Here is a 13,589-nt window from a genome sequence, read left to right on the forward strand (position 1 = left end):
TAAAGTCTGCATAGCCCTAACATGACAACTGCTTGTGTGAAAGCTGCAAGTTTTGACCCAATGAAAATTAAAAGAATACAGCAATTATAGCTTAGTTCTGCTAAAAGAACACACTCTGGCATCCCTTTACTGTTGTCAGGCCATGTAATCCATTTTCTCTAGTGAATTATGTGGTATTCCCTATGGCAGAAATACTGCTTTGCATTTTGCTACATTTCTTTTTATCTGGATTTTCTGTTTTATGCTTTGCATATAGCCCTCAGCCAGCATAATTTCCTTACTAGAATCTTTCCCTTTCAGTCTGGTGCTCCCTTTCCCAGTTGGGTTTAACATGTGATGGGCCAGGTGGTATGATGAAAACATTCTTATCTTCTGTACAGCTCTATACCTCATGGCATCCTTCTGGACAAACTGTCCAGCTGTGAAGTGAACAGGTTCATGTTATGCTGGTTGATGAACTGGCTGAACAGCAAAGCTCAAAGGGCTGTACTGAACGGAACTACATCTGGGTGGTGGTTGTGTTCCCTTCCCCTCCCCACCCTTCTCCTCCCCTCTCCTCCCCTCCCTTTTCATCCCCTCTCCATAAATATACTACTGTACAATCCGTGACTTAGTTTCCAGCATGAGCTTGAATTTCTCTTGTCTTGTTGCACAGCAAGTTCTTACATTTTTTGCACTTGTAATTGTTGCTTTAAATATTTTATAATTAGCTGTAGAGCAGGTGTGGGGTTCGAGTTCAGCCCAGAGTAGAAATATCTCAGGAACCCTTGCTAAATTAGTAGAGACAGTGATGGTGTATATTGAAAAAGTCATTCTCAGATGTATTAGAACTAATTGATCATTGTTAATAATAAAAAAGCATGTTGCTCAAATATTTGGTTTTAACATGTTTAAGTGTAAAAAAATAAAAAATAAAAAAATCCTTTATGGATTTCTCCAGCTTGTTATGAATATGTATCCCCCACAAAAATCAAGTTTTTCCCTGCTACTTTGCAATATACTTTATGAAATCAGTCTTACCAAATCAATTTCCTCATTGCCAACTAAAAGCTTTTACATTCAGTAAAATAATTTTAGTAAGAAACGAGTGTCAAAGTGAAAAAGTCCTAATTATTACTCTCACTGATATTTGAAGCAGCAGATGGGAATGTTACATATACTTCTAAGTGTGTATTTTCAGGTCAACGTCAAACTACAGTAACTCATCAGTAGTGCAGTCTTTGAACTGGAAGTCTTTTAGCAGTTCCCCCAGAGAGCTAATGAAAAGCTAAGAAGGTGTTCCATTTGATAGCAATTATGTAATTAGCATTTTCCTTGGAGATAAGGAATTATGCTTAGCTAAGAATGGTCACATTTTCAGAAATAGAGGAGTAATTTAAACACAAATTCTGATTTTTACTTTGTCTTCACTTGTGAAATGCAGTAGATTACTATAAGACATTTGTGCTGTTATATTCATGTAATGTAACACATCCTCCAGTTATTACCTGTTTCTTACGCACTAAAATGGTAAGACAACTGAGTGCTGTGTTTTTTTTTTCCTGTTGTTGATTTTGCTTGTTTGTTTATTAGTTTTATTAGTTTTGTTTGTTTTTAATAAGAAAGGGCCTGCTGCTGCAGGCACCAAGGATACTATAAAAAAATAAAGTACTATGTTGCAATCCTGCACAACAGAACATTTCCTTTCGCTCTCAAGCTATAATGGCATTTCATATAGATAAGGCAGAAGCACAGCATAGGTTGTACCCAGGTGTACAATCTTGGAGGAATACAATACCTATATCAGCAAAAGGAACGCAAGTATTCACAATGAGTGTTCCCTGGATTTACCTAGAACTCATGGAGTCATAGAAACCTCTCTGCTCTGCACAAAATGAATCCTGATTATCTGCTTTAGAAACTAAACAGAATAGGGGAATTCATGTACTTCTTAAGCCTGTCCCTTCTAATCTTGCTTTTGTGGGGCAGAATGGGTCATTTCAATTGCACAAAGGCAAAGTAATTTTATCTTAAATGACTGAAAATGCACATTCTAGAAAAGAAACGATAAGAAAAACTAATTCTGTTTGGCTCTCTCATTTTCAACTAGCTGACAGATATGATCCTCACTTTTTCAGTCACAGAAATAAGGTCCAAATATTTACAAATGAGAAAATGAGAGCAATATCACTATTTCAATCATCTCCTTAAAAGAAAGAATTCTATTTTGACAGACAGATAGATCCATGTACATCTAAATCTGCAGTTTTGAATGAAAACTCACTCCTGTTTTCTTTTTCTAGATACAACAGATGAACAATTTGTTGCTTCTAATGAAATATTGACAATATCTTTAATTAAAATAGAATAAAATATTCCATTAAAATTTATACAAGTTAAACCTGTTCTCCTTGCAATGAGCTTAAGTTCTGGTGGCTGATATTAGCAGTGAATTGGAAGATGCCATCTCTCCAGTGCCCTGTTATTACCATGCTCTTTCTTCTGAACTGATTGCTGATAGCAAACTGACGTGAACAAGATATCCTCTTAATCTCACTGGGATTAATCATATTGGATGTTTTCTTCAATTAAGTACAAAGAAAGATAGCCTTAATGAAGTCTTTTCATCATTAGGAAAAAAAAAGTCTTCAAAAACTTCATTCTTAAGCTGACTTTCAGCTTCAGCAGTCACACTGAGGCAGTAATTGCTCCCTGTTCCCAAAGTCTTTCAGGGAGAATTTGCTTTTTGTATTTGGTAGGAAACTACATAACCCTGTTCAATTGTTAATTCCCCAATTACTGTTGTTATTTTTTAAAACTGTTTATTTTGTTTATAGGTGTTTTTGGAATTTTTCTCCCAAACTTAGCATGAAGAAGGCCTTGTTCCCAGCATACAGAAAGGCTGTGCAGTTAATCATGAATAGTATCAGCAGAATACCATTTTCCAACGGAGAATCCTGCCGAAGCCAGACTGCACGGACCATCAGTCTTGGTGTAGCTGGCAGCTCATGTGCTAATAACAGCAATGGCATGAAGGCTTATAAAATGCACAATACACTCCTAAATGGAAGTTCAATGGGGGAGGATATGATTTTAGGTGAAATCAACATAGGTTACCAAGACAATCTGGTAATTAATGACCTATCGGTAAAGCATAATTTTAATCCCTTGTTTTTCTGTGCTGATTATAGAGCAGCTCTGTTAAGAAGACTGCTGCAACAAGTAATCAGAGAATATTGTGAAATCTCCATTACTGAAGGTCTCTATGAGCAGTCTATACTAACTTCTGCCAGAAATAGATGCAGGATAGCAAGACTTATCCTGAAGGAGGAGATGTTCTTTCAGCCCTAATTTTGTAGTGTAAAAACGATGAGCTCTTCAATGACCTTAAAGTGAATGAACTAAGGTTAACTGAAGGCAAGAAGATTACAGGAAATGTAGTCTGAAAGAAGATTTTTGAGATCAGTGAAGAGAAATACTCCATGTACTGCCAGATAATAGTTTTAAAAACATGAAGACTTCCATCTTGTCAGCAAACATGTTTATGAAAAGATTAATTGAAAATAATCAGTCTTTTCTTTGTAAAATCACATTGTCTAAATGTGATTTTAACTAAAAAAAAGCTGTCTGTATCTTAATTCCTGGTGAAGAAAATCATATTTTGCCACAGGATAACAGTCAGGAGAGATTATGCTCCATCTTTGATACAGATGTGTGGCCACAATGCTACTATCTTGAATTTCAGATGAATTTAATTGAGATCTAATGAACAAAATTAGTTGTCCTAGTCTAATTAGAACCTCATTTGAATGGTTTAGCAAATGAATACAATAGTAATAGCGGTTGATGATCTTTCTGCAGCCTGAGTTTCTCAGTTGCTTCTGTCTGTCGCTTTTCCTCTCCCCATGTAAAACATACGCAGTGACCCCAGAGGATGAGCTCTGGAGAGACTCTTTAATGCTGCTTATTGAAGCGGTCTTACTGCAGGACAAATTTGCAAGGTTAGTGAAATGAAAGACTGAAGAAACTAGCCAGTTATTGGAGACAGGCTGCAAAAGAAAAGCCAGTGCTTGTAACTGCATAATGCTGGATATGTGTTCACACTACAAATAAAAGCAGTGGCAAGCTGATCTGTTTGATACTTCGGGAAACGAACCTTCAAAACATTTGTTATGAAATAGAAGTATGAGCCCAGAGAGCAGTCCTCATAATATCTATGGAGAGTATTTTTCTGATTTAGTCTTCAGATGATTTAGATTTCCCAGCTTAAATGTATAAATGTTACAGTTCCTTTCCTCCTTCCTATTTAAGGACAGCAGCCTGACCCCATTTAATACAAATGAGTGTTTGAAATATGAATGTATTTTTGATATCAAGATGATTTACAAGTTGTTCAATTGTTACTTTCTCGTGATTTAATAATGACAGCTATCAAATGAAGGAAAAGTCACCATCCTACCATATCCCCATCCTCTGCCTGAAACTCTGAGAAATACATAGAACTATCTAGAGAAAAAGTGTAAAGGGAAAAATGCTTTTAACTTTATTCTATGTCTCCTATTCTTTGACTCTTTCTATTTCTGCACATCATGCACCCTCTGTGTCTTTTTCCTTATTTATCAGATCCTTTTTCTAGCCCAATAACAGAGCTATGCAGCTGTGTCCTGCCTCAGACTGTTTTGATCTTTGATTTGCTGGCAACCAGAGAGCCTTTATTCCATTGTTGTGAATGAAGTAAGAGCAATTCATTAACCCTCCTTACTGATTCATCAGAGAGTTGCATAAATGTGAGGCTGTATGAAAACAGTCAGAAAGTTTTACAATTTCAATCTTGAGAAAATTGGATGTCTGAAAGTTGGATATGAGGAGACTGGAGAAACTCAACAGGAAATTCCTGAAAATACGCTGTCAGGAGTAGACAAGGAGAATGAAGTAATGTTTTGTTGCACATACAGCATCACTGGACATGCCTGGGAGAAGTAATAAAGAAATTTTCCAATTATGTAACGTTTGTATTTTCTGTTCACATCTGAGAGACAGGTCATTAGTGTGTGAGCTTCTCCTCCTTCATAGCTGAATTCCGTGGTGTACATATGTACAAAAACATACTTGCATGGATGCACATGACAAGATTTTATAGAATACTAGCAGATACAGTGAGCCAAACTTAGGTATACCCACAATTCTATGAATTGTTTGCCACATTTTGACTTTGGTTTAAGTCTACATGAAAAATCTTAGGAGATGCACATGTGGTTTGTAGATTATCTGAATTTTACCTCATTAGATATGCTTATCACTATGGGCAGAGAAACAAAAAGAATAAAAGAGCCTCATTTGCTCTTTAATATTCTGTAAACTCATCTATAGATGAATATAAAACACATGCACAGTCAGCACTAATAAAATGAACACACAAAGAAAAATATTCCTTTTCATATAGCAGCATGAATTTCCTTTTAACCCTGGTAAATCTGCACATGCTTTCCCCTGTCTGCAGCATCTCACTCTCTCAGAAGATATAACAATACCATATCCTGTGCACTGCTGGCTATGCTTCTGGAACCAATTATTATAAGAACTACTCAAAAAATAAGCAGGCATGATAGTAGGTTGTCAGCTGGTTTTATGAATAACTCTATGTTCTGGGAGTTGGACAGTGAGCCGATATAAATATCTGTTTATATATGAATATATATATATATATATATTTTAATATATATCTGGTTTTATATGACTGTGCTTTTCTTCACATGTGATTTTTTCTCTAGCCCAAATCAAGGACTGCCATGTGTTGGCTACAGTCAGAGAGACCATTTGCTTTTTCGTCTGATATACAAAATATGAATGGGGAAGATGAAGCAAATCAGCTGAGATTCCTCAGCCTGCCTGGACTGCAATGTAAAAAAAGAGAGCACATTTCCTTGTCCCATGTCAGTGCTGTTGACACGATGCAGCATGGGGGCCAGGATGTGTAGATCAATCAGTTAATATTACAGAAGAGCCTATCAAACCTAAGTTGCAAGTACTGCCAAAAAGGAAGAAAGGATCATGGCTGCTTTCTGATTAGAGCTAGAATAGCTCAGTTGGAAAGGACCTGCAAAGACCATTTAGTCCAACTGCCTGTCAACTTCAGAGCTAGCCAAAAGTTACAGCATATTACTGCAGGCATTGTCCAAATGCCTCTTGGGCACTGACAGGCACAGGACACCAACTACCGCTCTAGGAAAACTGTTGTGGTGTTTGATCACTCTCATGGTACAGAAATGCTTCCTAACACCCAGCCTGACTTTGTTCTGGCCACTCATCTCTCAGTCTGTGTTCTGATGCCCTGATGCTGCCCCTGGTGTTCTCCTTGTTGAACTTCATGCTGCTGCTGATTTCCCAGTTCTTAGAGGTGTTGCACAGAACTGAGGGACCTTATGTGAAAGGAATTTTCAAAAAAGTACTGAGGTTTAGATAGAATAAAACTTAAGAAAATTGAAAAACTGACTGTTTTCATTGATTTTAAAGCATCTGTTTTCTAGAATATGTATACATAAATAGAATATTCATGCAAATGAAAAAGAAATACTACGTAGCTGAACTTTCCTTAGACGGATCTATTCTGTATGCACAAAGCTGAGGGTGAGGTCTGCACTGGAATAAGTAACTGTTACACAGCTGAGAGAGCAGAAAAAATGGTAGGTCCCAATACCTAGATGTGCCTCCTGCCTCTGCTGTCCACCCTCACACTTCAGGGAGATTAGGAAAAGTTTCTGGGGAGAAGATGAGGCATTCTGGCTATATACCTATGCATGTCTAAGTCCATTCCAACATTAGGATTGATTTCTTGCTCTCTAATGAATCACAGAAAGAGTGTATGATATGAAAAGCAGAAGAGGGACTTTACAACTGGGATCTGCCAATTCAGCTCCCAAGGTAAACTGCCATTTGTTTCAGCACCCATCAGCCAGGTCCTGAAAGCCCAGGTAAAAAATTGCCCTCCATTGGACATCTGAGTTCCAAAGTGTCTGTAAGTGCAGGACGTTTCAGCTAGCTTTCATCTGAGCTTTCAGTCCAGCAAACAGAACACATCTTAAGAAAAATAAACTTATCCTTACCGATAACTCTTGAGAGAGTAGGTAAGCTAACTATTACTAACAGGGAGAGCCAAGGTAATTAATTCCTGTGACAATTCCAAGCATAAATTTTTGTCCTCTTGCATTCTGAATGGGACACTGAAAGAGTCTGAGGTGCATCTAAGTTTTTCTGTAAAATTCCCGCATCTCCACTCTGGAACGTCAGAATGTCCTCTGAAGCAGTCTGTATTGAACTGCTATGATAGATACAATGATTCACAGAACAATTCTATTTATGGATCTGATCAAAAGTGCCTTAAAATCTTTCCACTGATTTCCTTTGGCTTTGGATCTCTCCCATTAAGATTAAACCTCAAAGTACACTTTGTTCTAAAATTAAAGAGGATTTTACTTTTTTCCCAAGACAGATCAATTGCATCTCTTTATTTGGAGAAATAGCACACTTGCTATTTTATGGTAATGCTTATCTGTTGTAAGTAAAATTCCTGTTGAAAGGTTTAACTCTGCCATCTACCAGTACATCTATGAGTCTGTTAACCTGTCTGCCATAGCCTGCCATTCATGTCAGGAAAAGAGATTCACTGTTTTGCAGAAGACCATTTATCAGAAAGGCTGTTTCATGAAATCAGAAGTATTCATTTTCATTATGCTGGCAGCTTGTCACCACAGACTTGGGCAAGAAGGTCTGGTGTTATCTTTTTTGTACATGTACATGAAGCTAGATATTCCAAAAGGTCTGAATGCTGAATGTTTTGTGGCTTTGATAAAACCACATCATTAAAGTTCATGTAGAGCCACAGTGTATGATTCAGTTCAATGTAATGTGAAGGAGAGTATATGTCTGTGTATAATGAGTTAGGTAGGTTAAATCCTCTAAGAAAGGAACTACAGGATTCTGTCGCTTATTTAAAGAAAGTATAGCTTATTCACCCCATCTCAGAGAAAATCCATGAATAGTATGACAGTTCTTTAAAGAAGCTACCTAGAAATACTGGAGAGTGGCATGCTGTGCAAATGGTTCAGTTTAGACATGAAGCTCATTTTTATTGTGCTAGCTCTTTCATATAATGAGTAAGGAAAAAAAGAAAGTTTTATCTTTTTGAGTCAGACTGAAATTCATTTAAAAAGCTACCTCAATTGCCTGAAATTAATCTCATTTACAATATATTTCAGTATTTTCTGTGCACCAAAAGAGATGGTACTTCTTGAACTACAGGCGGTGTACTAAGACAATACCTTTTATTTTCACCAGTGTTAGAAATGTGTTCTTCTGCTAGTGAGCTAGGTGTCAGAAAATGTGCTCTTACAACTGTGCTCTAATATCTAACAACTGTTTACATGGGTGGATAGTGATAGGACAAGGGGGAATGGTTTAAATTGAGACAGGGGAGATTTAGGTTAGATTTTAGGGGGAAGTTTTTCACTCAGAGGGTGGTGACACATTGGAACAGGTTGTCCAAGGAGGTTGTGGATGGCCCATCCCTGGAGGCATTCGAGGCCAGGCTGGATGTGGCTCTGGGCAGCCTGGTCTGGTGGTTGGCAACCCTCACATAGCAGGGGGTTGAAACTAGATGATCATTGTGGTCCTTTTCAACCCAGACCATTCTATGATTCTATGATTCTATGTTTCTATGAATAGCAAGAATTTCATAGTAATCTCTTATAGAGCTAGAGCATCAGGTTACCAAACAATTAATGATGTTGGCTAATTATCCAGGCAGGTGTGTATGAGGAGACAAATATCTTGAATTGAGCCCTTGTACTAATTTTGTCTTCCTAGGTGGACCTTTCCCTTGCTTTTCAGCTGGGAGCTGGCACCAGGAAAAAAAAGAGCAACATCAGGGGTGTGTAGAAAAAGATTAATAATGCAAACAATGCATTGGATTACAGAAGTTCACAGAGTAATCATTGTACAAGCAGAGAAAAAAATGACTGGAACTCAAATTCTAGTTATATTCCATATGGCAGCTACCGTAAAGGATGGCAGTTTGCATTAGAAGGAGATCTTGTCTCATCATTTGCCTCCTGTCACATCCAGGCTTTAATGTGAGTTGTTCTTTACTTGCAGCCTTTCTACTGAACTGGGGAAACTAACTGCAGCTGTTAGCAAAAGCTTGGTTTGGCTTTCATAGCTGCTAATATGTTTGATGATATCAGTGTTTGTACATCTTTCAAATCTAGTGTTGTTTCAGCTGTGCTGGAAACCTGCTCATTGATATCAAGTGACAGGAGGCACAAAACTGCCTTCATCTATAGAGAAATGAAATAAGAAATTCATTCCTATTGTTTGTTACCAGGTGGTTCATCAGCCCTGTGAATATTTGGTCCAGTGTGATAGGAGATTTAAATGCCGTGATCAAAATAAATTAACATTTTTTTTCCTTGACATGTCAGTGGCATTCATGTGCTAATGAATTATCTGAGCAGTTTATTATTTCTAACTTATCTATTTTCACAAAAAAAGAAACCAACAAAAAACGTATGTAGAAACCCCCATTTTGACTGTAGAGATTAGGAAACTGATAAATGGAGAGACTGAAAGGAAGGGAGATCATAAAGGGTTTAGACAGTTATCTGCCAATTTGGTTGTCTGGATCCAAAAGTGCAATATGTAGCTGCTGCTTAGCCCTGAAGCTTCTTAAAAGTATGTGAGTATGTAATTCTTAAATCACCAGGCAAGTTTTGTAGGACTTAATGAGAGAGATTTGCATATATAAAGAGCCACATTGGTGCGTAGCTAATGACTTAAGTTAGGTTATTGCCTACACTATTGTGTGCAGAAGTTTCTTGAGTAGAAAAAGCAGACTATAGAAATACTCACTCCTGGGATCCACTGGAAGAATTAGCAGCAGAGAGTGGACAGGATGTCTGCATGTTCAACAAGTAAGGAATATTCTGCCTCACAGCTCACATTGTACAAACTTGAGAGCAGAGGCAGAGAGCTGTCTGCAGTATTTTCTTTTTCTGGATCTGAAGTAGCATATCACAGCAGAGCAGTCCTTCATCTCAGTATGTGAAGCTAGATGGAGTCATAAACAACTTATGGGACACAGAATCGTCAACCTGGTGGCATTAAATGGTTGACCTCTATCCTATCTTTTCATCTCTATCACTCAGTAAACTCCTTTTATTCATCTTATGAGAGTGCTTTGCTTCAAATATCTTCATTAATAGCTTATTATCTTCCTGCTGAAATGTTTTACTCTTTAACATTTACCCTATGACCAAAGAAGAAATTATTGAACCATACCCTGCACTGTTTCAGCATCCTATTGCTTACAAAAAAAAAAAAAAAAAAAAAAGAGGAAAGATAGGGGCACAATTTGGCAAAAGATCAGTATAGCAATGGCAATACCCATTTTGCTGTTCTATTACAGCTCCTTACAAGATAGAGTATGGTTTCCTCCACTAGGGCAGAGAGTTCAGCAAAGGGGAGGGTAATGAGACAGGAAAGAAGCTCTGAATATTGACAGGGTAAAATGAAGGAAACCAGTAACTTCACAGATAAATACTGGAACATATTGCAAGTGGTCATAGCCACAGAAGGAGCTGGAACAATCTCTTTTTCTTTCATTAAGAGCTATGCTTCTATAGGAAATCATGGACTTCCTGTTATGACCAATTAAAAAACAAATCTAAAATGTCACCCCTCCCTTCCCCCCGCCATGTGGCCAGCACATTTCTAAAGATTGTTGAGCAGATATGATATAATTTCTATTTTAATGTCTATCATTCCTATTTCTCTGCTAATTCTGAGCTGCTTGGGGCAGTGAAACAAAACACAAAACACCAATCTGACTTGGAAACAGGAATGTGGTTAGGTGGATAAGACTGAGAAAACGTTGGTGGATGTTTGGAATTGGATAAAGAAATATGCAGAGTTTAGGATGATGTCTGTAATTGATAAAATTATTTTCATTAGGTAACACATGACAGTTTGCATGTGATTCTCTATGGTATTGGAGATGGTAACTCTGGATATCAAAAGTATACGGGATTGATCTCTTTTCAACTGTTTTTGCCACTTCTATATGAAGATGGTCTGAAGTTTCCAATAAAATTGTAGATTTTTTGCAAGTTTTGCAAGTCAGAGTGAGGTTCAGGTATCTATAATTATTTTCACGTTTGAATAGTCATTTTCAGCTATACATCTTTTTGCAAACAAAACTAAAACTTATCACAGGAATAGATTTTTATGTCAGGTGTGGAATAAATATGCTCCTTCAGATATTGAGATGCGCAACTCACATTTCACCTAAATATCCAGAGTTGAATTTTGGTATACATCTTCGGCATGTTTAGCCTCGTAATGATCAGCTTTGAATGTGTTGTGAGCAGTTTTGCTCAAATGCTGCTACTGAGCTGCTTTGCATAGCAGCACAAGGAATTAAATTTTTGGAAATCAATGTTGTAGTGGTCACAGTAGTGCTCTGCATGTTATAAAAAGCCATGGCAAAACCTGAAGAAATTCATGCTGCTTTTACAAGGAATTAGATTTAATTTCAGTCTCTCCTTTTTGCTACAAGCTGGAGAAATATAATTGCAAAATACAATTAGTGTGATAAGAAAAAAGTGCTACAATTTTGTCTGAAAAAGAATACATAAACTAAGCCTACTCTGCTCAAATTAGAGATCATATGCCGTATGTTTAGGATTTAGCATTAATTTTTAAATAGCCAATCTGACAAAGAGTGATACACAAATTGATCTCAAAATTGAAAAGGCTGCAGACAATTGGCTTTTCAGAGAGACATGGAGACGTATATGAGGGATGCTCCAAAAATAATGCCTCTCATTTATTATGGTGCACCATGACAGCAGAGGGGGATGTTAGCATGGCAGTAGAGACTAAACCTTCCCGCTACATGTTGTTGCTGCACAACAGACGGCAGCAGAGGGGCAGTCTGGCAAAATGGTGTCTGATATGAAAGTGTGAATAAAGCAAAAGTGTAATTAAATTCCTACATTCAGAAAAAACGGCACTTGTTGGCATCCATTGTGGCTTGCTGAATTTTTATAGAAACCAAACAGTGGATATGAACACAGTGAGGCAGTAGATGGTGCGTTTTGGCAGTGGTGACAGCAACAGTGGGTCACCTTCACTGATACAGTTGTTTGTAAGAGTAGCATGTAAGCTCTTGTTCATCACTGGAAAAAAATGCATAGATAATGGTGGTGACTATGCTAACGAAAACTGTGTTAGTAGCTGAGAATTTCCTTTATCAAATTGTGCTCTTTCTGTCTGCTGTTGTTTCCACTGAAATAAATACAAAGCATTACATTCAAAGTGACCAACATAAAAGAAAAAAATTCAGGAAATGCTAGCACATATAATACTGAGGGTTATGATGGTTCCCACTTCCCAGCCAACACACAAAGGTGATTGCATTTATTTATTTATTTATTTATTTATTTATTTATTAAAACGGAAAGCGCCACATCTCTGACTCTATTACCAGAATGAATGGATTCAATATCTGTTCAATGATGTGTTCAAAATGGAAGCAACGTTATTAAATATCAAAGATGCTATTAGCACATTTTACTTCTTAGTGGAATGAAACAGGCATTATCTCACCAGGTGCTTGCAGAACTTTCTCTGTCTGGAGGTGGTGGGGATGATGTGCAGGGCTCAGCCCTCCATTCTGAGCTCACACAGAGCTGCAGTGTGCAGGTACAGGTTGCTGCTGCTCCTGCTGCAAATCTGGGATTGGGATTGTGATGTAGAAATCCAGTTGACTGGCTTTTTAAACCTTTGTTAGGAAATCACCAGTTGTGCAGCCAGTGTGATTGCAGGCCATTAGTTCCCTAAGCCTTACTTTCCTTTTCTCCATCCATATAATAAGGGCATGTGTGTGATGCCCTGTTAGCAAAGTAGGAGCACTGACTTGTAGCTCTGTAACCATATTCAAGAAGGGAATGTTCTAACCTTCATCTCCTGGAAGTCACCTATCTGTTACATGCCCAGAGCTATTACCCACTAAAGGACTTCACATTTTTGAATACTTAAACTGAAAGAAACAGATATGGGAGAAACTACATAAATCCATTATTGCAGCAGGAATATCTTTCTGCTTCAGGCAGAGAAGATAAATTGCCACCAAAGTGATACAAAGTTGGTTTGATTATTTTGTTGGATCAAATATATCATGCTGTCTTGAAATCTCTATGCTTTCAAGTCAAAATTAAAGAATTTTACCATAACCATATTAGACATTATCATTTGCATATTTTTCATCTCAAAAGAGACTTTTGAAGTTATGTAATGCTTAAGTATTTAATTGTTCTTCACATCATTGAAACATCAAATTATATCCAGAAACAGAGAGGATTCTCTTGCTAGATAGCAGTGATTGACTCTCTATCTGACAAGAAGAGAATTCTTATGTTAGGAAAAGAAACAGCATTAAGGAAGTAACTCAAAGAGTTCCAGCTCTTATTTTGTTCAGTACTGCGATTTTTGGGCATTCTTTATGTTTGGATTTAAGCATGACAATGTTTCACACACAAAAATAAATGCAAGCAACA

Source organism: Meleagris gallopavo, chromosome Z, assembly GCF_905368555.1.
Source record: "Meleagris gallopavo chromosome Z, MGAL_WU_HG_1.1, whole genome shotgun sequence".
In the NCBI taxonomy this organism is placed as follows: domain Eukaryota; kingdom Metazoa; phylum Chordata; class Aves; order Galliformes; family Phasianidae; genus Meleagris; species Meleagris gallopavo.